Source organism: Panthera pardus, unplaced genomic scaffold (genome assembly GCF_024362965.1).
Source record: "Panthera pardus isolate Hobbes unplaced genomic scaffold, ASM2436296v1 HiC_scaffold_2, whole genome shotgun sequence".
Taxonomy (NCBI): domain Eukaryota; kingdom Metazoa; phylum Chordata; class Mammalia; order Carnivora; family Felidae; genus Panthera; species Panthera pardus.
In genome coordinates, this window is record NW_026526765.1 from 54,180,906 (window position 1) to 54,208,830 (window position 27,925).

Sequence of the window (27,925 nt, forward strand, 5' to 3'; positions counted from 1 at the left end):
TACCCTAAGGAATACAGTTGGAGAGGCAAGTTGGGACAATGTCCTTGCCTATATTTGTGTTTGGCGTTTCCATAGTCCAGATGATGTTGTATCCAGATGCTAATGTCCAGATGCCCCAGCAATTGATATACTTATATAAGTTAAGCTACAGGATCCTATTCCTTTGCCACTTTATTTACTAGCAAACGTTTAAAATGGAATGCTCTTCTTTGTCTGAACACGTACTATCAAAGTTTTTCATCTACTGAGAGTGGTAGAAAACATAACTAACAAGTCTTATTTCTTTTAGAACTATTTTGGTGTGTCTCAAAATATGGGATATTTTGGTATATTCTCAATGTCATTGGTACTAGCCTCTCACACCTAAACTATCATCTGGCTTTCCCTAACATAGTTCTTTGATTTCATTGAGAACAGCCCTTTGTCAGATTTAGGTGGCATATATACTAATCATAGTTTAATTGGTCTCTCCTGGTCTGTGTTGGTACAGGTGTGATGCAAATAAAGCATATATGTGCAATGGAAGTGATTGGAATTATGGTCAACTGACAGGAGTCATCAACCCTTCAGTGCTGGAATAGCTGGTTTATTGGATAAGACAGGACAATTACCACAACTGGCCTGTCAAGATGGTTAGAGCTCCCTACAGGTATTGAGGCAGGTGTTTGTGCCTTCAGTTTAATCTCTTCCTTTCTGGTTCCAGGCTGGATGCAGCTCTTGGCGCCAGCAGAAGTGTTTATACAGAAATGAGGGTCACCTGGATGCCCAGCCCAGTGGATCTGTGTGCTCATTGCCAAACAAGGCATGAGCTCCCTGTAATGCAAGCTCGATTTCTCTGGGGTAAAGGTAATCTGACTTGCAATCTTTTTTGGATCATCTGTGTGTTTGATTTAGTAGAGTTGTAGAAATTGAGAATGCTTTTCATTAGCTCCAATGGACCTTCTAGAACCTATGCTGTTCAATCTCTCATTTTACAACTGAGGATTCAGGGTCTCAGAGAGGTTAAGTGGGTGCCCCAAGCATGGCCAATCAGCAGGGAGCCAGGACGAGGTTTTAGGGCTTCTCAGACGGTGCTGATTACGTGACCCACAGCTGCTGTTTTGAGCCTGTTTTCATTACCTGTCAGCTCTTGTTTATTGTTTATAGGAGTTGAAGCTTCAACAGCCTCTAGAGATTGGAGAAGCAAAACAGCTCCAGAAGAAGTTGTGAATAACTGTTTACTTCTTTAATGCCTCTTTGTCTTTCTGCAAGGATTTGTGTATCTCATCTCAAAGCATGTTATTCCATGTGTTTCTTGCTTAAAGTTGTTTGAGACCTTTGACAATTCTGCCATTCTAGTTCATATATTATGATTGATCATTACAGTTTTATTTCATGGACAACATGTTTGGTAGTATTATTATTCATATTTTTAGAGATACCAAAACTAGGTTTGAGGACTATCTTAATAACTTTCCTAAGGTCACTTAGGCATGGCAGAGCTGGGCTTTGAACATGAGACTGGCTTCCACCAAACCTGTGCTGTTGACCTCATCATACATGATCCAGCAGAGCACCAAGTATTTCTTTTTAAAAAAATTTTTTTAATGTTTTTATTTATTTTTGACAGGGAGAGAGAGAGAGAGAGAGAGAGAGAGAGAGAGAGAGAATGAGAATGAGTAGGGGAAGGGCAGAGAGAGAGGGAGCCAGAATCTGAAGCAGGCTCCAGGCTCTGAGCTGTCAGCACAGAGCCCGATGCGGGGCTAGAACTCATGAACCACGAGATCACAACCTGAGCTGAAGTCTGACGCTTTACCGACTAAACCACCTAGGCACGCCCTGAGTATTTCTATAATAGTTTAACTTACTCCCAGAAAAAAGGCTCAGCCTTGGGAGAATCTGTTTCTTAAGGATAAGAGATTTTTCTCAAAACTCCTCTTTCATGATGAAGATTCAGATGAAAATTTTCTTATTTGAATGTGTAGCCTGAGCATTGTTTCAGTGATCAATATAGGCTCAAACTTGGGGTTACAGAAATGGGTCAGAGTAGCAGAAAGATCTAGAAGTGTGGGTGATGGTACAGCCTTCTTGAGAATCTCTGTCAAGAAAATCACTCTTAGGTTGTGTTAGATGTCATTTCATCCTCATCTGGAAGTAACTTAGTTCCTCTGATTTTTTGGCAAAAATTGGTCCTGGCTATATTTTCCGTATTTGTCACTTTCCTTATAGAAATAAAGTCCTTGCTACTTGGGTCATTTCTGTCAAAACTAAACAATTTTTAGGCTAGTAAAAAAAATGGAGCATTACTGTTTTATGGACCAATTTGTAAAACTGTCAACTTTCTAGATGGTATTTTTTTATTTGTGGATTTTTCTCAGAAAACCCCATGACTTGAAACAATATTTATTAATTTATTTTTTTACAGTTCATTTCATACGTTTAACCCCCCCATGATCTCCTTGTGACTATATACAATTCATCCAGTTTCTCTTATTCTTATTTCAAAGAGCAAAGGGGATAAAGGTGGTAGAATGGCTTAAGAAGAGTCAAGTTCTGGGTAGCTCAGTTGGTTGAGCATCTGACTTTGGCTCAGGTCATGATCTCACGGTTCATGAGTTTGAGCCCTACATCAGACTTTGTACTGCCAGCGCAGAGCCTGCTTTGGATTCTCTGTCTCCTCTCTCTGCTCCTCCCCTGCTCTTGTTTTCTTCTCTCTCTTTCAAAATAAACAAATAAAAATTAAAAAAAAAAAAAAGAAAAGAAAAGTTAAGTTCTGGGAGAAATTGGAAATTGGAAGACACCACTCAATTATTGGTTTAGGAAAAATGCTTCCAAATCCTTGTTTGAATGGCAGGACTGAATGTGAAATTTGGGAGGTGTTCTAATCCAGATAGTATTCTTATTCCTTGCAAGTCTACGTTTTCTTCTTTTCTGGAGGATGGAGACAGAAAATGAGAGATAAAAACTTAGTCTTGAGTTAGCTTCATATTGTACAATTACTCTATTCCACCTATGTTTCACATATATCGCTTCTCATAATCACAAGGTAGCATATTTGAATATACAAATGAACATCACCATCTAGATAAAAACATTACAGTTTCAAAGCTTGGGGTACATATGCAAAAAACTGTTGCCCTGTATAGGGGTGCTCAAGATGAAGATAACCTTGACATTGTTGTCCTTTCTGCGAGGAACTTGTTCAATGCCTAGGTGCACACTTTCCATGTACCTATAAAGTCTGGACCATTTCTTTTTGCCTTTTTTTCCCCCTTTCTGTTTTCTTCTACAATATTATCCAACATGTGTTCTGTTCTCCTTTTCTTAATTTTTTTTCTTTTTTTTTTAAGTAGGCCCTACACCCAACATGGGGCTTAAACTCACAACCCTCAGATCAAGAGTCTCACGTTTTACTGGTTGAGCCAGCCAGGCAGCCTCATTTTCTTTGGTGTAATTCTCTGTTCCTTGGTTGGCAGATAATTTTATAAACTAAAAGGGTTTGTAATAAAACTTTTAATAGGATGAATGGAGGGTTTAGATACTTGCCTAGAATTTATCTTTACCTTTTGATATAAGAAAATTGGATTATTAGTTTGATTGAAGGAAGGAGTTTTGTTACAATAAAGCTTACATGAAGGAGGAGAGGCAAAAATGATGAGGGTCTTGTTTTGTCTTTCTGCTTCATACAATGAAATGGGTTTGAGTTCACTTATTAATGGGTCCCTGGTCAAAAGTTGCTATAATTTCTTTAAATGTTTGTTTATTTATGTTGAGAGAGAGAGAGATCACGAGCAGGGAAGGGGCAGAGAGAGAGGGAGAGAGAGAGAATCCCAAGCAGACTCTGTATTGTCAGTAGAGCCCAATAGGGAGCTCAAACTCATGAACTGTGCGATCATGATCTGAGCCAAAATCAAGACTTGGACTCTGAACCGACTGAGCCCCATTTTTTTTTTTTTTCTTATAAGAGGCTTCAGGGATTCTCTGCCCAAGCAGTGGTATTTCAGGCCTACATGTCAGAGTATGGCACAGAATAGAAGAGAGGGAAGTCTCTAAGCACTGTTTTGGCATCTTTGGAATTGACATCTTGGAAAATTCTCTGCTCTTCCGTGGATACTGCCACTCACAGGGTGGGTGTGGTCAGCAGTTGCTGACAAGAAGCCCAGAACACCTATGGAGGCAGTTGGCACAGAGAGGGAGAACATGACAATTTTGTGTAAGGGCTACAGTTGACATGTTGGTTCATGAGTACATGTGAGGCATTCCATTGGCAGTAACAGGGACTGGGGAATGTATTTAAAATTTTTTTTATGTTTATTTTTAAGAGAGAGTGGGGATGAGAGGGGTGGAAGGGCACAGAGAGAGAGACACACAGAATCTGAAGCAGGATCCAGGCTCTGAGCTGTCAGCACAGGGCCTGAGGCGGACCTCCAACTCACAAACCATGCGATCATGACCTGAGCCAAAGTAGGACGTTTAACCCACTGAGCCACCCAGGCACCCCATGACTGGGGAATATTTTAAGCACACCTGAGAACCATTAAAATTCAGGAGTCAAGTAATTTGTTATTTTTGTGAGGGAAGAGTTGGTCATACTCAAGTTACATGTTAATTCATAAAGTCTGGTGAGTGTCCAGAACTGCGATGGTCTGAAATTTTACCCTACTTGCAAACTAACAAGTCAGCCCATGACAGTTTCATAGATACTGGCTGAAGATATGAGACTCCTGGGTGGAGACAAAAGACTTTATCATTTATAGCTGAGCAGGCAGAGCTCCACAATCTCATTGGTTCCCCTAGACCCCATGTCCCATAGGATGATGCAGAGGAGGCCCTAGGGGAATATTATGCATGCATTGGGCTTATGTCACAGTTGAGGAATGTCATGCTTAGGAAACCCCAATTTTTAAAAAAGGGCTATTGGCAAACCTGACCAACCTTTGCCTTGGAGGGAGACGTTATCTTTCTTAAAGTGGTCAGAAAACAAATCTGTCCTCTGTTTCAGAGGAAAACTGACTCTATCTTCCAAGGCTATTTGCTATTCAAACATCCTTGACAAGATGGTCTAGGGAAAAAACTGTCAGTGCCTCTGTTCTGAAAACTTGCATGAAGGTAAGAGACCCATGAAGAATCCTCCCCAAATATGTTCCAAAGACCCACATTTTTATAATTTTTGGAGGTAGATGATGCCTGAAGTCAAAGGAATAAAGCCAATTATGATAAAGCAAGAGGAATGTTTTGGGGACATGCCAGTTTTTTGTTTACCAAGTCATACCCACTGAGGCTTTTCCTCCTGTGACCTGTAACTTGGATACATTTTCCAGGGGAGATACCTCTTTTATTGTTACCTAAACTCATCTGGCATGGATGCTTAGAATCTGTCCACAATGCTAATAGATTTCAGCATTAGGATGCAAAGGAAAGGCTTCAGATGAAATGTTCCAGTGTCCATTAAAGAGTAGTGACAGGGACCAGAAGATATCTTACCATATCCTGTCACTGTATAATATGCTAGATTGCTTCAGCCGATTAACTAGGGAGTAATGAAAAGTCTGTGTGTGAGTGAGTGACTGTTTGTGTGATGTGTGTGTGTGTGTGAGAAGGAGAAGGAAGAAGGGAGAGGGAAAGAGGGGAAGAGGGGAAAAGAGATGGAGAAGAAGAGGGAGAGGGTTACCATTCATAGCTTATATTGAGAAAGAGCATGTGCACTTATATGTTTTGACACTATTGGGCTAGTGTCGTTCACGTGAAAGGCATTTTTAAAACTTTAAACTTATTCTGTTATACTTTCAAGACCTGTGAATGATAACCCATGCTTTTTGTATGGTGATTTTATTTGGTAAACATGGAATTAGCCTTAGAAACAAACCCCCTTAATTCAGACATCGTTTAAGTCGAGGGCTCAGTAATACAGAGTCTGAAAGATTTTGTAGGTAGGTAGGAGAAAAGAAGTCAGTCTTTTAATTACATATTTGAAAACAAAGTGAAAGAGGGAAAATGATAAATAGTTTATAGGAAGAGGCTTTTAGGCTTTTTCAAAGCTAATTTGTTGGGAATTCTTTGGCTAAATTGGAATAAATGTATTATCAGAGAAGCTCTATCGAGCACAGTGTGATGGTAGCTTAATCTGACTGTGACTGTATCTCACAGATCACTGTACCCAGTCAATACTCTATTATTGCAAGTTAAGTGGTTTGCTACAGTATTCCACACACAGGGTATTAGGAGCTCTGTTCCCTAATTTCCTAAGCAATAATGGTATAAGCAGTATGCATTTTTTATTATAAAAACTAACAATTGCCTCCACAGAGTTAATGGTTTTTTATATACTGTTGGTACCCAGGAGATTCAGTCATAAATCAGAGCAAAATTAAATGTAAAATGTACTAAATTTTGGCAGAATTAGATTTTCTTTGCAGAGGCTGAAGTCTTCAGTTTTCCTTGGAATCAAACTTTGGTTTTCTTCCTGGTGCTTTTATTTTCATTTTATTTAAATGAGTGTGTTGTTTCCTGATTAAAATTGATTCTGAATAATTATACCAACAGTAATTCACAGCATGAGCCTGGGCAGCGTTCTTTATAGCTCCTGGAGGCTGTCTTCATCCAGCTTTTCTGAGCTTGCCAGTTTTTCAGTGTTAACTATATTCTCTGCGCAACAGGGTTATGAACCACCCAACAAAGACTGTAGAGTGCAGGATCATTCCTCCTTTCAAATGGCTGCTGTTTTTACAGGTTAGGGACTCTGCGCAGGTCAGAATTTACTTGGTGAATTGCTTATTTACTCATTTCACAGTAAATAGTAGGGAAGAAAGGACAGTGGTTTGGGGTGCCTGGGTAGCTCAGTCGGTTAAGCATCTGACTTCCGCTCAGGTCATGATCTCATGGTTTGTGAGTTCGAGTCCCACGTCGGGCTGTGTGCTGACAGCTCAGAGCCTGGACCCTGCTTCAGATTCTGTGTCTCCTTCTCTCTCTGCCCCTCCCCCACTTGTACTCTGTCTCTCTCTCTCTCTCTCTCAAAAATAAATAAATGTAAACAAAATTAAAAAATAAAAGGACAGTGGTTTCTCTTCATTAAGATACTTGGTTAGGATTGTTAGTTTCCATGTATCAGGAGCTGGTGGCCCAGGAAGGAGGGGGGGAGAAATGGGTTACTCAGAAGGCACGTGAGTGTTTGGTTCAGACTAGAGGTAGAATTAGAGCTGCTGGTGGGTGATAGGAACAGGACGTTAAAAGTCAACACAGTCAAGCTTACACTCTAATCTCTCTTAGAGGTCTCTCTTTTGCTCTTGCTTCGTTTTTCTCTATGCCATTGGACATTTTCCTGCCTCTTTCCACTTGTGCAGAATATGGTGGCATCACAGGGTCCCAGACTGCACATTCTCATTCTCAGTGACCATTCATTCCCACTCACTAGGCCAGAGTCAGGCCCAAAGGCCTTCAGGAGCTGGGCCACATTTCAGTTAATAGTGAGTGATGGGACAGTGGCAATATGCAGAATGCATTTCTTGCTTAAAAGCATTCAAATTAAACAATATTAATGGCAAAACTAAACATAGCCACAGTCTGCAGACAAAATGTAGTGTTGAGGCTACATTTAAGATCCCTTGACCAGTCTTTATTAGACCATTTCCCAAATTCATGGGACACCTAGCTTTGTCGGCAGAGATGAAACTAAGATGAGGCAGTAAGGTCTTGGGTGTAAAATTTAAGGTGATGCCCAAAAATATCAATAATACAGATAAATAATATTTCAATGTAATGTTTTTGTTTTTTATTTATTTTTGTTTTTTAGAGAGAGAACACGTGAGAGGAGGGAGGGGGCAGAGAGAGAGAGAGAGAGAGAGAGAGAGAAAGAGAGAGAATCCCAAGCAAGCTCCATGCTCAGCATGGAGCCTGACATGTGGCCTTATCCCACCACCCTGGGATCATGACCTGAGCCAAAATCAAGAGTCAGATGCTCAACTGACTGAGCCACCCAGGCACCCCTCAATGCAATGTTTAAAAAAATACAAATTAATACAAAAAACTGCATGATGAACAAAATACAAAATTATAAATATAGACAGGATCACTATTGCTGATTTTTCCTTTTGCCTCGAGCTCCAGTATGGCTCACAACAGCATGGTCACTAGGTCTCTACTCATAAGCCAGTCAGTTATGGACAGGAGAGGAGTCCCATCAATACCCTGTGGGTGGAGGAGTCAGTTGTCAGCAGTAGGGATATGCGCCAGGCAGCAGATCCCAAAAGATGTCTCTAAGGGATGTTAGAGCATGATACTTTGTTCTGGGATACAGACTTTATTAGTCAGCTGGCCATAACACAATACCATAGGCTGGGTGGGAATCTAAGATCAGGGTGCCAACGTGTTTGGCATGATTCTGGTGAGGACTCTCTGGCTTACAGATGACTGACTTCTCACTGTGTCCTCGCATGGCCTTTCTTCTGTGTAAGAATGTGGGGGCAGAGAGAGAAGCCTAGCTTTCCTTTCCCTATCTCTCCCTATAATCCTATCATAAGGGCCCCACCCTCATGACCTCATCCAACGCTGATTACCTCCCATCTTCACATACCATTACATTGGGATTGGGGGTTCAACATGTGAATTTTGAAGGACATGAACATTCAGTCCATAACAGCTCCACATATTAGGGATGTGCTCCAAATATTCTTAATTCCTCTTTGTAGTCTTCCTTGGACTTCCTATGTATTAATTACTCCTTACTTTTAAAAAATCTAGTTATCTTTTGACAATTGTGCCACAATATAAACCCAGTAAAGTAAGTTAAGATTTTGTCATTGACTTCTTATTCCAAGTTAGTTGCCACAGGAGTATCGTTTTACAAAGCTGAATTAATCATTAGAAGAATGACTCAGATTTAACTAGAAGATGAAGTTTGGGTGTTTAACCATTTCTGAAACTCCTGGGACCTGACCAATAATTACACTTCCCATCCGTAAGAAGACAGAAACATTTAGCATATGGTTTTTCTTTTCCATATAAAATCAATCAGAATATGTCACTTTATGGCTTAGTGTAGTTAGTCAAAATGTTGTGCCTAGTTCTTCTAAATGTAAATCTCCTAAAGACATTTTTCAGAAAGTTCTATCAAATTATTAAGTGACAAGAATGTTGGTAGAGAAAATAAATTCCTTTAGACGTCTTATAGGAACTAAAGAATTAAGAAATTCTTTTTTTCTTTTTATCTTCCCCTCCCATCTCCTTAGGGTTTTTTTTTTTTTTTCCTGGTTTTGATGTTCAAACACCATATTGGAAAACATTTAAACTGTGAATATAATTCTGCAAACACTTTGAGCCATGACAATATCTGTCCTGGGCAACCTCGTATCAAGCTGGCAAAACAGATCTTGGAAAAATGGGGAAGTATTTTTGTTTTCAGAATGCTTTATATGCAATTCCCCAGAAACAGTTCAAAAAGATAGATACTCTTTTCTAAAAGGTTGCTGTTTTAGCACTTCCCAACTTATAAAGGTTGGAATTTCCCACTGGCTCAGCGGAGAGATTTGTATCAGTTATTTTAGATTCACTTAATAGCACATTTGTGTTTGAGATGAAGTGTGAGTCCCATCAGACAAGTTAAGATTGTTCTTAAAAATTGGCCTCCTTCTCCCTCCCCCCATGTATACTCAGATCTAAAGTAGAGTCTTCCAAATGTTATTCCACAGCTAGGTATGACATCCTATCTTAAAACAGCAGCAATAGCTGCTGTTTCTTTTTGTAGAGAACATGGCTGGGTATATAGCAAGTGAATCTGTCAAGACAGGTGGTTTTTCAGTTCTTTAAGTGAAGCCTTGATTATTCCCCCCTCCCCTGCACCGTACTGGTATAGATGGAAGTGAGGAAGGTGGTAACACATAGAAAAGTACCTCCAATGTTTGTACAAAATGCAGTAACACTTGCCTAATCACCTGTGACTTCAGTATAGCTATTGCATTTTGTTTTTACTTCTGCATTCATCATGTTCTATCCTTTTATTTTCCCTCCTGCTTGTCACCTTATTATGTTTTTTTTTTATTTACTTTTTTAGAGCAGTTTAAGGTTCATTGTAAAATAGAGGGGAAGATAAAGAGTTTTCCCATATACTCTCTGCCCCCAAACCTGCATAGCCTTGCCATTAATTGATGAACCTACATTGACAGATCATAGCTACCCAAAGCCCATAGTTCACTCTTGTGTCACTCTATGGGTTTCGATAAATGTATAGAGACATGTTCATTATAGTATCATACAGAGTATTTTCACTGCCCTAAAAATCTGTGCTCTACCTATTCACCCCTCCCTGCCCACCTTAAACCTGGCAACTGCTGATCTTTTTACATGTATTATAGTATAGCTTTTTCCAGAATGTTATATAGTTAGAATCATAGCATATGTAGCATTTTCAGATTGGTTTCTTTCACTTAGTAATATGCATTTAAAGTTCCTCTATGTATTTTCATGGCTTGATAGTTCATTTTGTTTTGCCACTGCATAATATTCCATTGTCTCAGTATACCACATTTTATCCTTTTACCCAGTGAGGAACATCTTGGTTGCTTGCAAGTTTTGGCAATTATGAGTAAAGCTTCTATAAACTTCATGCGCAGGTGTTGTGTGGACGAAAGTTTCAAGTCCTTTGGATAAATACCAAGGTGAGCGATTGCTGGACTGTATGGTAAAAATATGTTTAGTTTTGTAAAAAACCACCAAACTATCTTCCAAACTGGCTGTACCACTTTACATTTGCACCAGCAATGAATGAGTGTTCCTATTCATCCACATCCTTATCAGCATTTGGTTTGGTTTTGGAATTTGACCTTTCTAAATAGGTGTGCTGTGGTATCAGGTTCTACCTTGTTTGGCTCTTAGGTTTTACCTTCTCTGCTAGTTTACATGTTTCTTAAAGGCAAGGGTTATGCACATCTTTTTATCTTCAATCACTCCTTGTGTAATCACTTGCATGTAAAGTTCACTCAGAAGTGTGCCAAAAGACTGAAGATGCTGAATGTGTTTGAATTGGTTAAAAGTTCAGTTACAAGGAAAGGAATCATTTATTGAATATATATGCCAAGCATTTGAAATACTTGCACTTTTCCTGTTAATCCTCACAATAGTCCTATGAGAAAGACAAAATTATTCCTACTTTGCTAAAAATGGACAAACTGAGGCTTAAAATAGTAAGTAAATTACCTACCATCAGTAGAGTCAGCTAGACCCATGGTTCTAAACCAGGTCCATTGGCCTAAAGCTTCATTAGGCCATTAGGATGGGCTGCGCCTGCAATTAGAGCCAAGATCCCCAATGTTAGATGCCCATGGGGCCAGGTAGACAGGGTAGGATGCTGGTCAGGGGGGAGGGGTTGGGGTAAAGAAGTGGGCAGTCTCTACTTAGCTCTAACCAACTATTAAACATTTTTAGAAACATGAATCCATAAATCTGGATTTTGCAAAATCTTCCAAGTTTTATATTTTGACACCTAATTTAATAATAATACTTGTAAAAGTTAATATAGGTCTGTGGGCCAGATTTAGGCCACAAAAGAAAAGTTTCTAGCTGTTGTATTAAAGAGTAGTTTTTAAAAATTTTTTAATGCTTATTTATTTTTGAGAGAGAGAGGGAGATAGAGAGATAGAAGAGAGATGGGGGGTGAGTGGGGGAGAGGCAGAGAGAGAGGGAGACACAGAATCTGAAGCTGGCTCCAGGCTCCAAGTTGTCAGCACAGAGCCGGAGGCAGGGCTCAAACTCCTGAACCTTGAGATCATGACTTGAGCCAAAGTCGGACACTTAACTTATTGAGCCACCTGGCACCCCTTGAAGAGTAGTTTTAAAGTGTTGCAACTCCTTTTCCCCAAGTATGTATTGTGATCCCAAATGATGTAAAGTATTGCCTGTCAAGAAAAATTTAGAGAGCTGTCATTAATAGTTTACTCTTTTGTTGGTAGGTAAAATGTTCACAGATAATACTTGTTAAGAAGTAGTTACCTATCTACTACTCAGTGTGGAGCCCAGAGTGTGAATGATGATGGTTACTATTTTACTTACTGTAGTTGATATGAAGTTCCGATCTAGAACTTCATGAAAATAATAAAAGCATTTATTGAGTTGTGAACTGATGCTGCATACTAAACTATACACAATTTTCTAAGTATTTTATGTAAATATATGCACTCTCCCACAAGAAATTACAAATGACATGCATATGTAACCATATGTAGCTTTGGTGTTAATTACTAGTTGCCCATTATGAGTATGTAGATGAATCCCTTTGTTAGAAGCAGCTAGAGTGATCTCTTGTTCTTCCTCTTGGAGTTTTCTATCTATTGTTTTCCTGATCCAGGTCACCAGCCTGTTTTATCTTTGTCACTGGCCCAGAGTATTTGAGTCTCTCTTTTGACATAGTGTTGATAGGATAATCACAGAAAAATTCTACCTTTCTGTTACATCTCTTGCAGTTTGCATCTGCACAGAGTTTAGTTGAATTTTTATGCTTTAACAATGTTTATTCCTAGCAGCTCTTTCAGGACATGCTGCAGGGAGGTGAAGTCCCCTCACTGTCAATGTTGGCCTCTAAATGTCCCCATTGGGCACTCCTTTAGAGAGAGAGATTTGATGAGACTCCATGATTTCTATGTAGAAAAATAGAATGCCTTCTGGAAGCTGCTAAGGCTCACATTTGTCAATATGTTCTTTAATGATCATGCCCCACCTTTCATTGTAAATATGTCTACTTTCCTATTGCAAGGATATTTCTTGTCCCTGTATATTTCAAGTTTTCCTGCTCTTTATTTTTTTTCATTTTTTCATTTCTTTAATGTTTATTTGTTTTTAAGAGAGAGAGAGATAGAGCATGAACAGGGGAGGGGCAGAGAGAGAGGGAGACACAGAACTCGAAGTGGGTTCCAGGCTTTGCATGGTCAGCACAGAGCCCAATGCAGGGCTCAAACTCACAACCTGTGAGATCATGACCTGAGCTGAAGTCGGACGCTCAATGACTGAGCCACCCAGGCGCCCCTCAAATCTTCCTGCTCTTTTAAAATGGTGCTGTGTTCTTTTACTTTAGTCCTGCTTCCCTCTCTTCTGCTCTTCTTGTTTTGCTCTTCCAGAGAAACCACTTTAGTTGTTTTAACTTATTTTGGAATTTAACATCATGCTTCTAAATAACATGCTTTTATTGCTATTTGTTGATTTAAAAATTTTAAGTGTTATCTATGCAGTTTCAAATAAGAAAGCTCAAGGAAGATTTAGCTCTATTTCCTGCTTGATCCCTACCACAAAATGAAATCATATTTTTCCAATAAATTTAGTTGAAATTTGTTAGATTGGTATTCCAATATGCAATGTATATGTTATTATGGCTTTATAGGCACTGTTCACAATCAAGCCATTTAGTATGCTCTGATGTATTTTTCCTAATGTTCTGAAATTTTCACATTGATGTGTTTTGATGTACATTTATTTTCATCCATTTTTCTGGTAACTTAATATACCTTTTTAAATTTGGAAGCTTATATCCTTCCATTATGGGAACTTTCTTGAATAATAATAATAATAGTTCTCATTTGGATGGTTCACTTATCTCCATTTCTTTTATTTTCTTATTCATTTAATGATGTTGGACCTCCTGGACTATATACCTCTAATGTTATTATCTTTTCTTCCTTATTTTCTTATTTTCAGTTTCTATATCTTTCTGTTATGATTTACTCTTTCCTCCTTTGTCTCCTCTTATGTTTTCATTGGGTTTAGTTTGCTCTCTCTCTCTCTCTCTCTCTCTTTTTTTTTTTTTTCTAGTTTCTTGAAGTGGAAAGTTAGGTTGCTGACTTAAAGTCTTTCTTCTGTTTTAATATAGATTTTTATAGTTATAAATTTCCTTTCTTGTATTACTTCAGCTACATCCCATACATTTTGGTATGTTGTATTTTGTTTTCATTCATTTTAATGTATTTTTCTAATTTTCCTTGTGATTTCTCTTGACCCATTGGTCATTTAGAACTGTATTGTGTGATTTCCACATATTAGTCAATTTCTCTAATGTCCTTCTGTTATTGATTTTTAATTTCATTTCATTGTGGTTGGAGAACACGTTTTGTAAGATATAAATCCTTATACATGTACTGAAAGCTGTTTTATGGTCTAGCATATGGTATATCCTGGGGAATGTTCCATGAGCCCTTAAATAATTATATTTTTCTCTTGTTGGGTGGAAAGTTCTATAGATCTCGGCGTGGTCTAGCTGGTTAATAGTGTTATTCATTTCTTCTGTTTTCTTGTTGGTATTTTGTCTAGTTATTCTATCCATTGCTGAAGGTGGGGTTTTGAATCCTCCAACTATCTTTGTTGAATTGTGTATTTCTTACTTCAATTATGTCAGTTTTGACTACATTTATTTTGGGGTTTTATTAGTTGAATATATTTATAATCATGTCTTCCTGATGGATCGACTTTTTTATCATTATAAATTGTCTTTGTGTTTAGTGACAATTTTATCTTAAGGTTTATTTTGCTTGATATGAGTATCACTCTAATTTTTTTTAATTTAAATTTCTATTTAAATTTTAGTTAACATACTGTGCAATATTGGTTTCAGGAGTAGAATTCAGTAATTCATCACTTACATACAACATCCAGTGCTCATCACAACAAATGCCAATTTAGGACCTGTCACCCATCTAGTCCGTCTCCCATTCACCTCCCTCCATTAACCCTCAGTTTATTCTTGATTGTTAAAAATGTCTTGTGGTTTATTTCCCTCTCTCATCTTTTACACCTTCCCGTATGTTCATCTGTTTTGTTTTTTAAATTCTATATATGAGTGAAATCATATGGTATTTGTCTTTCTCTAACTGACTTATTTCACTTAGCGTAATATACTCTTAGCTCTATTAGTGTCATTGCAAATGGAAAGATTTCATTCTTTTTGATGCCTGAGTAATATTACATTATATGTATATATGTGTGTGTGTGTGTGTGTGTGTGTGTGTGTGTGTGTGTGTGTGCATATATATATGCATGCCACATTTTCTTTATACATTCATCAGTCGATGGACATTTGAGCTGTCTCCATAGTTTGGCTATTGTTGATAATGCTGCTGTAACATCAGCGTGCATGTACCCTTTCAGATCTGTATTTTTGTAACCTTTGGGTAAATACCTAGTAATGCAGTTGCTGGATAGTAGGTAGGTGTATTTTTAGTTTTTTGAGGAACCTCCATACTGCAGACCTGCACTGTTGCTCTGGGGGAGGATCTTGCTGTGTTTTGTCATTTGCCGGCTCCTGTGAGGAAAGCAGTCACATGACCATGCAGTGGTTCAGAGTTTATGGCAAAACAGAGCAGAAAGCCAGCATCCAGCTTGCTGCCCTCCACCTGAATCTCTGCTGCTATGCCTGGGAAAAGTGCAGCACATTGTCACCACCCTTCCTTCTTGTGATGCAGGAGTCCTCAGACCATGTTGTCACTCCTGGGATTATGCCTGCTTTGCCACCTTTAGGCCAGGCATGTCCTCCATGGTAGAGGACTTCTAGAAATTCAGATTTTGTGCTCTGCTGCTTATAATACTTTGCAGTAGCTTCTGTGAGCAGACTCCCTCCTCACTGCCTTACCCATAGCTATATCGCTCCCGAGTCAGCTCTTTGCACCTCCTACCTTCCCAGAGGAAGTTGCTTTTCTGCTTGTAGACTTGCAATTTTTGTTCTCTCCAACATCCAGTTGCTTTCTTGGGTGTTTAGAATGATAACTATCTAGCTGTTTTAAGGATGTTTGAGGGATGTGTTTTGGGATGTTTTGAGGGATGAGACAAGCTTAGAGTCTTCCTACTCCTTTGCCATCTTAACTCCTTCTCATCACTCTAACTTCTTTTGGTTACTCTTTGCATTGTATATCTTTTACTGTCCTTTTACTTTCCACCTATTTGTGTCTTTGGCTCTAAATTATATTTCTTGTATCTCTTGATCTGTCAATCTCTGACTTTTGATTGGAGTGTTTACACCATTTACATTTAATGCGATCACTGGTAAGGTAAGATTTATATGTGCAAGTTTGGTATTTATATCTTTATGTCTTTTGTCTTTTTGTTTCTCTGTTTCTCCATTGCTGTTTTGCTTAGTGTTAATTAGGTTTCTGAGTATACCATTTGAACTCTCTAAGGCTGCTTGTTTCCACTGCTCCTGTTTTTGTTAGACTCTTATTTTCAGAGCTATTGCAGAATTAGGTAGAGGGTGATGGGAATAGGCTAAGTTAGAATACCACAAACCTCATTGTCCTTATTGAGACTCAGATGTTTTCATTGAATAAAGAATCCTTGAATTGTTTCATATCATTGGTTAATTTCTGAGTTCAGAATAAGTTTGTCAGTTTTTGCCAGTGTTCCATTGCTTTTATGGGTGAGAAAATTTTCAGATATCCTTTTCCCACCATTACAGAAGAGCTTTCAGAGATTCCTTGAAGTCTATTTTCAATTCTTTCTTTTGGCCATACTTATTCTCTATTATTATTATTATTTTTAAATGAATGTCTGCTCTTGTTTCTTGTACACAATGGCCAGGATATTTTATCTCTCTGAGGATATTCACATAAGTTAAAAAATTTTCCCCTACATTATCTCTATTTCTTCCAATTTGCTTTAGCTTCTTCATTTTGTCTTCTCTTCTATGTTACAACTCTCTTCAGACAACAATGGCAACTGTAGTAGCAGACATTTATTGAATACCTACTATGTGGTCATCACTCTTCTAGTGCATTATACATATTAACTTACTCAATACATGTTAACTTATTTCATTCTCACATTAAATATTAGAGGTGAGTATTATCAATTCCTCAATTTTACACATGAAGAAGCTGAACTATAAAGAAGGCAAATAACTTGCCTAAAGTTACACAGTAAGAATTGCAGAGTTGGAATTCAGGTCTAGTCTAACTTCTACATCCTCTTTCTCAGATGGCTCATCCTTAGGTTATCTGTTTATGTGTCCAGTGGAGCTATGAACATTCTGGTCATATGGGTGGGACTTATCGACTATGTAGGTGTCATCTGTGAAGTAAATTGGGTTTTTCTTGGCTTTTCTTATTTCTACTTTATATTGCTAGCTTTTTCTTGTCTCCTAGTTAATTATCACTAGTCCATAAGCTTTTTATCCTCTAAATTTTTTTTTCTGTTTTTGTTCTCATTTTTTTTCTTTCTACATGTATGAGTTTATGCCTTATGGAGGAAAAAGGTTTACTATCATTTTAGTAGGGCTTTGGGAAAAGCCAGAACTAAATGCATGCTTTCAATACACTGCCTTTTAATCATTTTAAGCATATTTTTTTGAAAAAAAATCTGTTATCTGAAGTTCTTGGAAGTCTAGTCCTTCTGTTTATCTGCTGACTTAACATGAATACTAGATTTTTCCTCTTCAGCTCTATAATTTTGTTTTGCATGTGCATCCTCAGTGGGAGCTTTATCTATGGGATTTCTGTGTGATTTAGGCTGAGTTTTTCTTCATCTAAATAAGTTTCTCATTTTCTCCTGCTGGGTGCTCCAGGATGTCTTTTTACGTTAATGTCATGCCTTAGGAATACAGGACTCTGCAAGGAGAGTGTAAAATAAAACCCAAACTCATGGGATTCTGGTTAAAAATTTTTAGGGGGGTTCCTCCCCTCCTCATGCCTGAAATGTAGAATTGCACCAACCTCCTCATTACATTTCTTTTCCAGTGAGAACACCATTTCACTGAAAATGCAGTCCTCTAAAGTTCCTGGATTAAGGACGAGGGTCTCATTTCCAGCTTTCTGCTTCTCATAGGTTCCAGGTCTTATGTAGTATGTGGTCAGCTATTAAAATCAAAGCCCCTAGGCTGAGACCAGACCCATCCCTTCCCCAATCACCAAACCAGGATAACATGATACTATCTCACTGAGTTTTATCTTCATTTTTTACCTCTGGGTATTTCCTGTACTTTTATTTGGGTTCAGACATGTATTTAAAAGGATATTTGTGATATTTTAACCAGAATAGCTATATGTTTTATAGCAGAAGATATCATGTTAGCTGATCTGATATTGTTGCCTGAAGTCCTAAAATTAACTTTTCTTGTTGAATTACTTCATGTATACCCCATGAATGTTATCCTCACTCTGAAAGTATGTGTCCATTATATCACTGCTAAGTCAAAGAATGTATTTTCCCCAGCTTCGTTGAGATATAATTGATATGTAACATTGTATAAATTTAAGGTATATAACATGCTGACTTAACACATTTATAAATGGCAAAATAATCACCAGCCACTATAGTGTTAGCTAACACACCCATTATATCACATCATTACCATGTCTTTTTGTGGTGAGAACATGTAAGAGCTACTCCCTTGGCAACTTTCAAGTATATAATACAGCATTATTAATTGTAATCACCATGCTGGACATTAGATCCCCAGAACTTATTCATCTTATAACTGGAAGTTTGTTCTCTTTGACCAATATCTCCCCATTGCCCCTATGACCTAGCCTCTGGTAACCACCATTATAGTTTCTGTTTCTGTAAGTTTGCCTCTTTTAGATTCCACATATAAGTAGTATATAACATTTACCTTTTTTCTGTGTGGGTTATTACACTTAGGATAATAAGGTCTGTCTGTATTGTTGCAAAAGGTGGGGTTTCCTTCTTTCTCATGGGTGAATAAAACTCCATAGTATATATACCACATCTTCTTTATCCATTCATCCATTGACAGACACTTAGGTTGTTTCCATATCTTGCCTATTGTGAATAATGCTACATTGAACATAGGAGGGCAGATATCTCTTCCATTCTTTTGGATAAATACTCAGAAGTGACATTACTGGATCATGTGGTAGCTACATTTTCAATTTGTTTGAGGAATCTTCACACTGTTTTCTACAGTGGCTGTGCCAATTTACATTTCCACCATCAGTGTTCAGAGGTTCCCTTATTTCCACAAACTTGCCAACACTTGTTCTGTCTTGTTTTGAGGATAGCCATTCTAACAGGTGTGAAATGATATTTCATTGTGATTTTGATTTGTATTTCTGTGCTTAGTACTATTGAGTGCCTTTTCATGTTAAAGACTATATTTTTAAAGTAGCCTAATGGAATTTATGACCAGGACAGTAGAGGTAATAGTTTATATTTTGTGCTGGCAAGACCTAACTAGAACATGACATTGTGTTCTGGATACTGCACTTTACAGAATATTAATAGACTTGTGATATGTCATGACAGGGACAGTTAGCATAGTGAAACATTGGGATACTATGTCATTTGAGGATGAGTTTATTATTTTATTTTATTTTATTTTGTTTTATTTTATTTTATTTTATTTTATTTTTAATGTTTATTTATTTCTGAGACAGAGAGAGACAGAGCATGAGTGGGGGAGGGGCAGAGTGAGAGAGGGAGACACAGAATCTGAAGCAGGCTCCAGGCTCAGAGCTGTCAGCACAGAGCCTGACGGGGCTTGAACTCCCAAACCGTGAGATCATGACCTGAGCTGAAGTTGGTCACTCAACCAACTGAGCCACCCAGGCGCCCCAAGGATGAATTTAAAACACAGGGAGATTTAGCTTGGAGAAGGGAAAATTTGAAGGGGTATGATGAGTTGTGTTGTGGAACACCAATTAGATTTATTCTTTGTATCTCCAGAGGGCTTTATAATAGGCAGAAGTTATAGAACGAGATAAATTTTTTTAACGTAATTTATTGTCAAATTGGCTAACATATAGTGTGTACAGTGTGCTCTTGGTTTTGGGGATATATTGCTGTGGTTTATTGCTTACATACAACAACCAGTGCTCACTCCAGCAAGTCCCCTCCTCAATGCCCATAACCCATTTCCCCCTCTCCCACCCCCACCCCCCAATCAACCCTCAGTTTATTCTCTGTATTTGTTCTCTGAGTCTCTTATGGTTTGCTTCCCTCCCTCTCTGTAACTATTTTTTCTCCCTTCTCTTCCCGCATGGACTTCTGTTAAGTTTCTCAAGTTCCACATATGAGTGAAAACATATGATATCTGTCTTTCTCTGGTAACTCATTTCACTTAGCATAATAATTTCCAGTTGCATCCACGTTGCTGCAAATGGCATGATTTCATTCTTTCTCATTGCCAAGTAGTATTCCATTGTATATACAAACAACATCTTCTTTATCCATTCATCAGTTGATGGACATTTAGGCTCTTTCCATAATTTGGCTATTGTTGAAAGTGCTGCTCTAAACGTTGGAGTACATGTGCCCCTATGAATCAGCACTTCTATATCTTTTGGATAAATTCATAGTAGTTCTATTGCTGGGTCATAGGGTAGATGTATTTTTAATTTTTGGAGGAACCTCCACACTGTTTTCCAGAGCGGCTGGACCAGTTTGCATTCCCACCAATAGTGCAAGAGGGTTCCCATTTAGAAGGAGATAAATTTGGGCTTGATATGAGGGAAACTTCATGCTGAATTGAAGCATCTGTGCAAGAAAAGATAGCCCACCTTCCAGATGGGTGATGACTTTCTCCTTTCTTCATCATTGAGAGGGATAAAACATAAGTAAGCATTATCTTATCTATAATAGTTAAGATCTCAGACTCTGAAATCAGATTATTTGAATTCAAATTCTGGCTTTATAATTTATTAGCTTTGTTGCCATGGCAAGCTATTTAACCTCCATGAGTTTCTCTTTGCCTATCTGCAAAATGCCATCATAATGGTAACTGTGTCATAAGGTCACTGAGAAATTTAAATGGGGTAATACATATAAAGTTGTTATGATGGTGCATGGCACAGAGTAAGCCCTAAAGAAATGTTTATCAATATCATTATCATCTGCCAATGATATAAAGGGGTGTCTAAAATAAAAAGAAATCACAGGACACTGGAGTTGTGAATGCTTTATTAGTTTCCCACGGCTGCTGTAACAAGTTACCACAAACTTGGTAGTTGAAAACAATAGAAATTTATTATTTCATATTTCCAGAGGCCAGAAGTCTGACATCAGTTATAGTGGGCCAAAATCAAGCTATCTGCAGGGCTGCATTGTCTTTGGAGGCTCTAGGAGAGAATCAGTTCCTTGCCTCTTTCAGCTTTTGGTGGCTGCTAGCATTTGCTGGCTTGTGGCCACATCATGCTTTTCTCCGCTTCCATGGTCACATTGCCTTCTCTTCTGTGTGTAGTCAAATCTCCCTCTGTCTCCCTCTTGGAAGGATACTTGTGATTGTATTTAGGGTCCACCTGGATAATCCAGGACAATCTCATTGTTTCAAGGTCCTTAATTTAATCATATCTGCAAAGTTCTTTTTTTGCCATATAAGACAATATTCACAGATTCCAGAGATTAGGACATGAATATCTTTGGGGGTCTATTATTCAGCTTACCACAACAATCTTTGTGGACGCCAAACTATCTTCTTTGCTCTGAGAACACTCTCTACTACATCCTGTGCAAATGTCCTCCAGTCTCCCCTTGAGTAATATCAGTGTTAGGGAACTAATATCATTGGCCGTTAGACTGTACTATAATAACTTTTAACCCCTTCCAATTCTCAAGAATCCATGCTTTTGGAGTCATTGTTTTTAAGTTCTTTTTGTGATCTGGTTTTATATTTGTTTATGGTCTCCTTGTACAATGTGTATAAAAAAAGAATGTGCTATATTGAGGTCAATTTACCCAATCCATGCCTGAACAGTTATTGAGGCTTCCTAGTGACCTGTAACATTTAAAATGAGGAAAGTATATCAATCAAAATTTTATGTTTGCAAATGTTCAAAACTAACTGAGTGAGGTGCCTGGGTGGCTCAGTTGGTTGAGCATCTGACTCTTGATTTTGGCTCTGGTCTTGATCCCAGGGTTGTAGGATCAAGCCCCACATTGGGCTCTGCACTGAATGTGGAGCCTGCTTGGGATTCTCTGTCTCTTCCTCCCTGCCCCTCTTTCCTGCGCGCGCGCTCTCTCTCTCTCTCTCAAATTAAAAAAAAAAAATAACTAAGTGACTAAAGCAGTGATAGGAATTTATTGGTTTATATACCAGAAAAACCCTGGAATACATATAGCTTCAGCTGGATCCAGGTACTGAAATGGTGACTTGGTTGCTCAGGAGTTGGTCTCTCCATCTCTTAGTTCTGTATGAATTTATTTAGCGAGCTAATGCTAAGATGACAAGATGATCACCAATGACCCAAGCAACTGCTATCTTCTTAGACATCAGTGGAAAAAGCTTCATTTAAAACAAATATTTCCAGGGGCACCTGGGTGGCTCAGTTGGTTAAGCATCCGACTTTGGCTCAGGTTATAATCTCATGTTCCGTGAGTTTGAACCCCATGTTGGGCTCTGTGCTGACAGCTCATAGCTTGGAGCCTGCTTCCAATTCTGTGTCTCCCTCTCTCTCTGCCCCTCCCCTGCTCACGCTCTGTCTCTCTCGCTCTTAAAAATAAATAAAGATAAACAAAATTTAAAAAAATATTTCTAGAATTTGCATTCATTGGGCTAGGCCAACCTTGAATTGAGCCAGCCTCAATAAACTCCAGGGACATTGAGTAAAGAATGATGGTCTCCCATAAAATATTAAAAAGGCACTATCAGCAAAAGGGAAATATTTGTTGGTCAGGCTACAAAAACAGATGTACTATGCAAAGCATCACATGTAATATGCAAAACATTACATATGCTATATGTAATCATAGTTTCAGTGGTATGTTTTGCTGGAGGCTTATGGAATCAATCCCAGCACTCTATAGTTGTATGTCAGGCTCTGTGTACATTTGTTTGTTTATATTTTAGATAAAATTTACCAGATGGGAGAAATCCATTGGTGATGCCTAGCTGGCTTGGTGGAAGTGATCAGAGGATGTGGGTAAATTCATCTTTGAACAAATGAATTAAATATGCACAGTAAATGGTTTAATGCACAGCAGGAAAGTGGCTCCTAAGTGTTGGGGAAGAAAGCAAAGCCAGCAGAGCAGCAAGCCTCGCGCAGTTACTCCTGTGGTCAGGTCTGAGAGGTGGCAATAGCCAGGAGGCTAGCAGAGTGCTTTGTAGCACAGAGCTTGTCTGAGTGTGCAATATGTTACCTACAGCTGGGTCTGGCATAATCATCCCTGACTAATGGGAGGTGAGAGGAGGGGGTTCAAGTGCTGAATAAATAAATTACTTAATTACATATTATCAGAGAGAAGAACAGATGGTCAGCTTAGCCCATCTCCTGATGCCTTTGGCTTCAGAATGGAGAGTAGATCTCATGAGACTGGAGCAGGTTGGGCTCTTGATTCTCTTTATCTGCTGGTCCTACCAGAGGTTCATGGTGTTCAGGAATAAACAGGCCTCATTTCCCCAAGGCTGGAGGGCACTGGGTGCTCCAGTGCCCATTCTGAACTAAAGCTGGGCAGGTCTAAACTACTTGGCATTTTCTACTTTGTTAATTTTGGCACCAGATGGAGGTAAAAATGCATTTCATTTCCTGTAAAATGGTTGAAAAGTGATTTTCAATTGAGAATCTAATAAAATGTGAAGGGGGTAGTTGAGCATTTATTTTATGTGCTCAGGAGTATCTCCTATCATGTCAGACCATACACTTGTTTTCCTTGGCTTTCGATGTCCCCGTGGAGAACCCACTTTTTCTATGTACTGGTTGCTCTGGTGTCAGAGGGAAGGGTGGCTGAGGTTGGATTCTGGAAGCACCATGTTTGTTTTCAGATGCCTCAGTTTGACATGGGAAGGTCTTCAGAGAGGGTGGCTGGTTCCCAAATGCTGGTGTGGGGATGGTTGCCAGATTGGCTGCGTTGGAATCACCTATGTTGTTTATTGAAGCTATTTGTTCTTTAGCTCCAAGCATAGAGATTCTGATTCATTAGGTCTTGGATAGGCTCTGGGAATCTGTGTTTCTAAAAAGCTCTACAAATGATTATGAATTAAGTTTGGAGATCACTGTATCAGTTGGGTGGCAGGAAATGGAAAGTCTCTTTGAGAGATTATTAAAGACACTTTAATAACCGCTTATTTACAAAGGTATGAGCAAGTTTAGGGGGAACTGTTAAGGGATGATGAGCCATCCTAGCAGTAGTAGGAAATAGGTGCAAGGGGAGGAAGTAGTTACCAGAACTTGGTGGGACTTATAGGTGTAAGAGAAGACCCCTGGACAGGCACCATGGACAGCCATTGTCACCCCATCCTCTGGCAGGGAGGAAAACTTCTCTCTCCTTTGGCCCTTTGATCTCTTTCTGGTGCTTTTCATTGGCCAGATCCATAGGGCCAGGAGTCCGGGCGATGCAGTCTATAAAAGCCAGACTTCTGAGACACCAGACAAGATGGAGAAGGCTGGAGAGTGGAACTGAAGGAGCAGATAAAGAATATCTAGCACATGTTGGTATAGATGATATTTTCTAGTTACACATTTGTATCAATATGGGAATGGCAAATATGTGGATGTGTTTTTGTTTACAGACACACTTTTTTTTGGGGGGGGTATGAAATTGCCTTCTCAACGATTTCATCATAGAGACTGGAAACTCTTAAGGAACAGGGCTGACATCTTTAGAATTATCTTCCTGTGCCCTGCCCATGGTTTAGCCAGTTAATATTCTTTCTCTGGAAAGGGCTGTAAGGAGAATATTTTGTAATATCACACATTTTAGAGAATGTTTTGGAAGTTGTGTACCTGGTTGGCAACTTTACATTTAGCAATATATTTTTGGGATGCTCTATTCTCTCTTATTAAGTTATTGTGGCTCTATCGTTCCATATTCTGTGAATTTATTTGTACTTTATAGGAAGCTGTTTATATTTGTAACCAATACGATCTTCATGCTGAATATGTCTCCTTAAAGAAACCACCTTTCTATACTTCCTAAAAGATTGAATTTAGTTGTATTGCTCTTTTTTTTTTTTTTTGGTTTTATGTCAGAAATTTATTTCACTGTATTCGAAGCTTGCATAAATGCTTATTTGTGAGTATAACGCCATATCAGAAGGATTGGATTAATTTTGATTATAGTGTGTTGCCTGTGAAGATTTGAGCACATCTTAATATAGCAGTAAAAAAAAAAACCAAACTTTATGGGAACTGTCCATGGAATCCCTGGAGATTTATCTACAGCTTCTGTTTTAAGACTCCAGCTCCTTCCCCCCCAGTGAAGAAGTGTTTGGCATGTAGAGTCTCCCTTCTTGATACAAACTAACAGCTCAAAGACAAAGTCTTCCACTACAGCTATTCATTAGGTCTCCTGTGTCTGGTAAAGAGGACAGTTCTGGTCTCACACCAAGGGAATAATATGCATACTGATTGCCAGCATCTTTTAGTACCTAATGTGTCCTGGGCACTTGACATACAATTTAGTTCTTCCAGTTCTTCCAGTTGCTCAGGAAGAAAGCTTTGGAGTAAACTTTGAATCCCTTTTTTTTTTCTTCACATACCTATATAAATCTACTCCAGATTGTCTACAAAACAACTCCAGAAGTCTCTACTTTCAAAATATATACAGAATCTGGTCACTTCTCACCATGTGCAATGCAGGGTGCTAGTTCAAGTCACCATCATCTCTCCCCTGGATTCGACTAGTGACCTCCTAAATGCATTGCCTGTGTCTCTCCCTTCTCCCTTCCATCTTTTTTTTTCTATAGAGCAAACAGAGAAAGGCCTGTTAAAGATCAGATCGTGTAGCTCTTCTATTTATAGCCCTCCAGTGGCACCCACCTCACAAAGTCATTACCATAGCTTCTAAGGTGGAACCCTATCTTTTCTTAACTCTCTCTCTGACCTCATCTCCTTTTGCTCTCCTCTCATTATATCTACCTACAGCATACTTCTGCCTTTGTATAGGCCATTCCTTCTGCCTAGAATCCTCTTCCTCCAGTTTTTTACTCTCTTATTTCATTCAGGTCTCTTGAAATATGACCCTCTGAGAGAAGCCTTCTCTGAATACTGTATATATAGCAGCCACCATTACTCTCCTTTCACCGCATTGTGTTCTTTTTCCTTATATTACATATCAGCACCTGACATATTTACCTGTTTGTTTCTTCTGCACGCAAATTAAAGCTTCTTAAAGGCTAACTTAAAGACCTTTGAGGTCCCTGGTCTATCTCTGGCACCTGCTTTAGTAAATGGCACATAGATGGTGTTCATCAAATATGGGTTAAGTAAATGAGTGGATTTAGGAGTAAATCAATTATTCTTAAGAAATATATTATCTAGCGTTTAGCAAAAATAACTCAGAAAATTTTCATTTTAAATAATATTGTATTGAGTACTTATCTGATACTTTGCTAAGCATTTTATCAGCCTTATTGCCAATGAAGAATGTTTTGGTTTATTGTGAAGGAGGGGAATATGCGTATCACACACACACACATGTGCACATGTACATGCAAATATAAACATACATATATGTTATGTATGAATGTGCATGTTCATGTATGTATGCATGTGTGTGAGTGTGTGGAAGAATGTGCATGCACTTTGCATGTGTGTGCATGATTATGAGTGTGTTTGTGTTTAAAACTTTTCTTGGCCCAGGAAGGAGATACCTTCCTACTCAATAGTTCATTGGAAAATCTCCATCTTCTGTCCTAGGAGCCAGTGCCAAAGGTGGACATGGAAGAAGGAGACAGTGGGGATCTGCACATGAATGAAGAGACCTGACTGTGGAGTATTAGAGGATTTATTAAAGGATTGGACAGTTTTCCTTTATGGTCTTTGTGAAGCCTCGGAGTTACTAACTGCCAGTGCAATATGGTATCACAAAGATAACAGCCTTTACTAGAAGTTCAGTTTTCTATTCCTACCTTGGAAAGCAGCAGCTTAACAAACCCAAGTGGTCAACGTTTATGGTACTCCTGTCTTTCTTCTAGGACCCTTTGAAATATATGTCTTTTGAATTTAGTTTTGCTGGAAAAATCTGCATCCAATTTGAATGAAATTGAATATGTTTCAGGGCTCAAGCAGCATGCCTTCCATCTGAAGCAAAATGGAGATGAATTTCAATTAGATGTTCCCATTATAATCTGTCTCCACCTGTAGTTTTCCATAAAAATTGCTAGGAAGTGTGGTATAATGTATGATCAGGATTTGCCCACTGGCATCAGTGTCCCATTATCTTAGTAAAAAAGCACAAAATAATTAGTCTGATGCATATAGATAGCAGCTTCTTACAGCGAGTGACTTTAATTGTGGTGAGTAATATATACGGAGTTTGAAGTATTATATATTTCCCTCCCAAGAAGATACCAATTACTAATTCAGTTGACAAAGTAACGATATTTCAGAAGATTTAATGCAAACTGAACATTGTAGTCAATAGCCACTGTAAAATGTCCATTTTATGGCCTTATTTTTGCTTGAGCTTAATTTATGGTAATTTGGTAGTTGCATATAGCCTGGAAGTATGCTGTTGGCTTGAATTAGTACTTGGGTATTGCATAAATCATACTGAATGTGTTGGCTTCATCTAATGCCCTTCTTTCTCCTACAGTTGGAATCCTTCTTATCTTGTCATTTCTCTCCCCTCAATCCTACCTGTAAATTCATGGGGCTCTAAGAGCTCAGTATTTAGGAGATCACTTCCTCATAGAGTAGCATCTTCCAAATACCAGATAGAGTTCTGTGCTTCACAGGGAGGGAATTTAGCAAAAAATTTTTTTGTGGGATAGAGTATTTGTATTATCCCACCTTAAGTGCTTTAAAGGAAAATACAATTCCCTCTCCCTGTCCTATTTGCCTCTAAAATCCATGCTAATATAAAAGGCAAGGTTTAAAAGTATTATATTATTTGAACTAATTTTTCCAGTGCTGGTTTATATTAGTTTTTTCAATTTTGTTTTTTAATCTGAAACATAGGACAAATATGCCAGCATGCTCTAAGCTCACAGGTAATCTACCTGGGGACCTAAATAATATGAATCATCCAACTGTATGGTAAGATTTAGTTTAGGTGACTGGTCTTCAAAGAAATACATTGGATGTTTCAGAACTAA

At 38.5% G+C, this 27,925-nt stretch overlaps 1 long non-coding RNA gene across 1 annotated transcript; it reads left to right on the top strand.

Moving 5' to 3' along the window:
- The first annotated feature begins 427 nt into the window (after positions 1-427).
- Positions 428-27,925, top strand: LOC109267451 (uncharacterized). The gene is made up of 2 exons (XR_002080105.2): positions 428-846; positions 26,526-27,925. It is a non-coding gene; the product is annotated as an uncharacterized LOC109267451 (long non-coding RNA).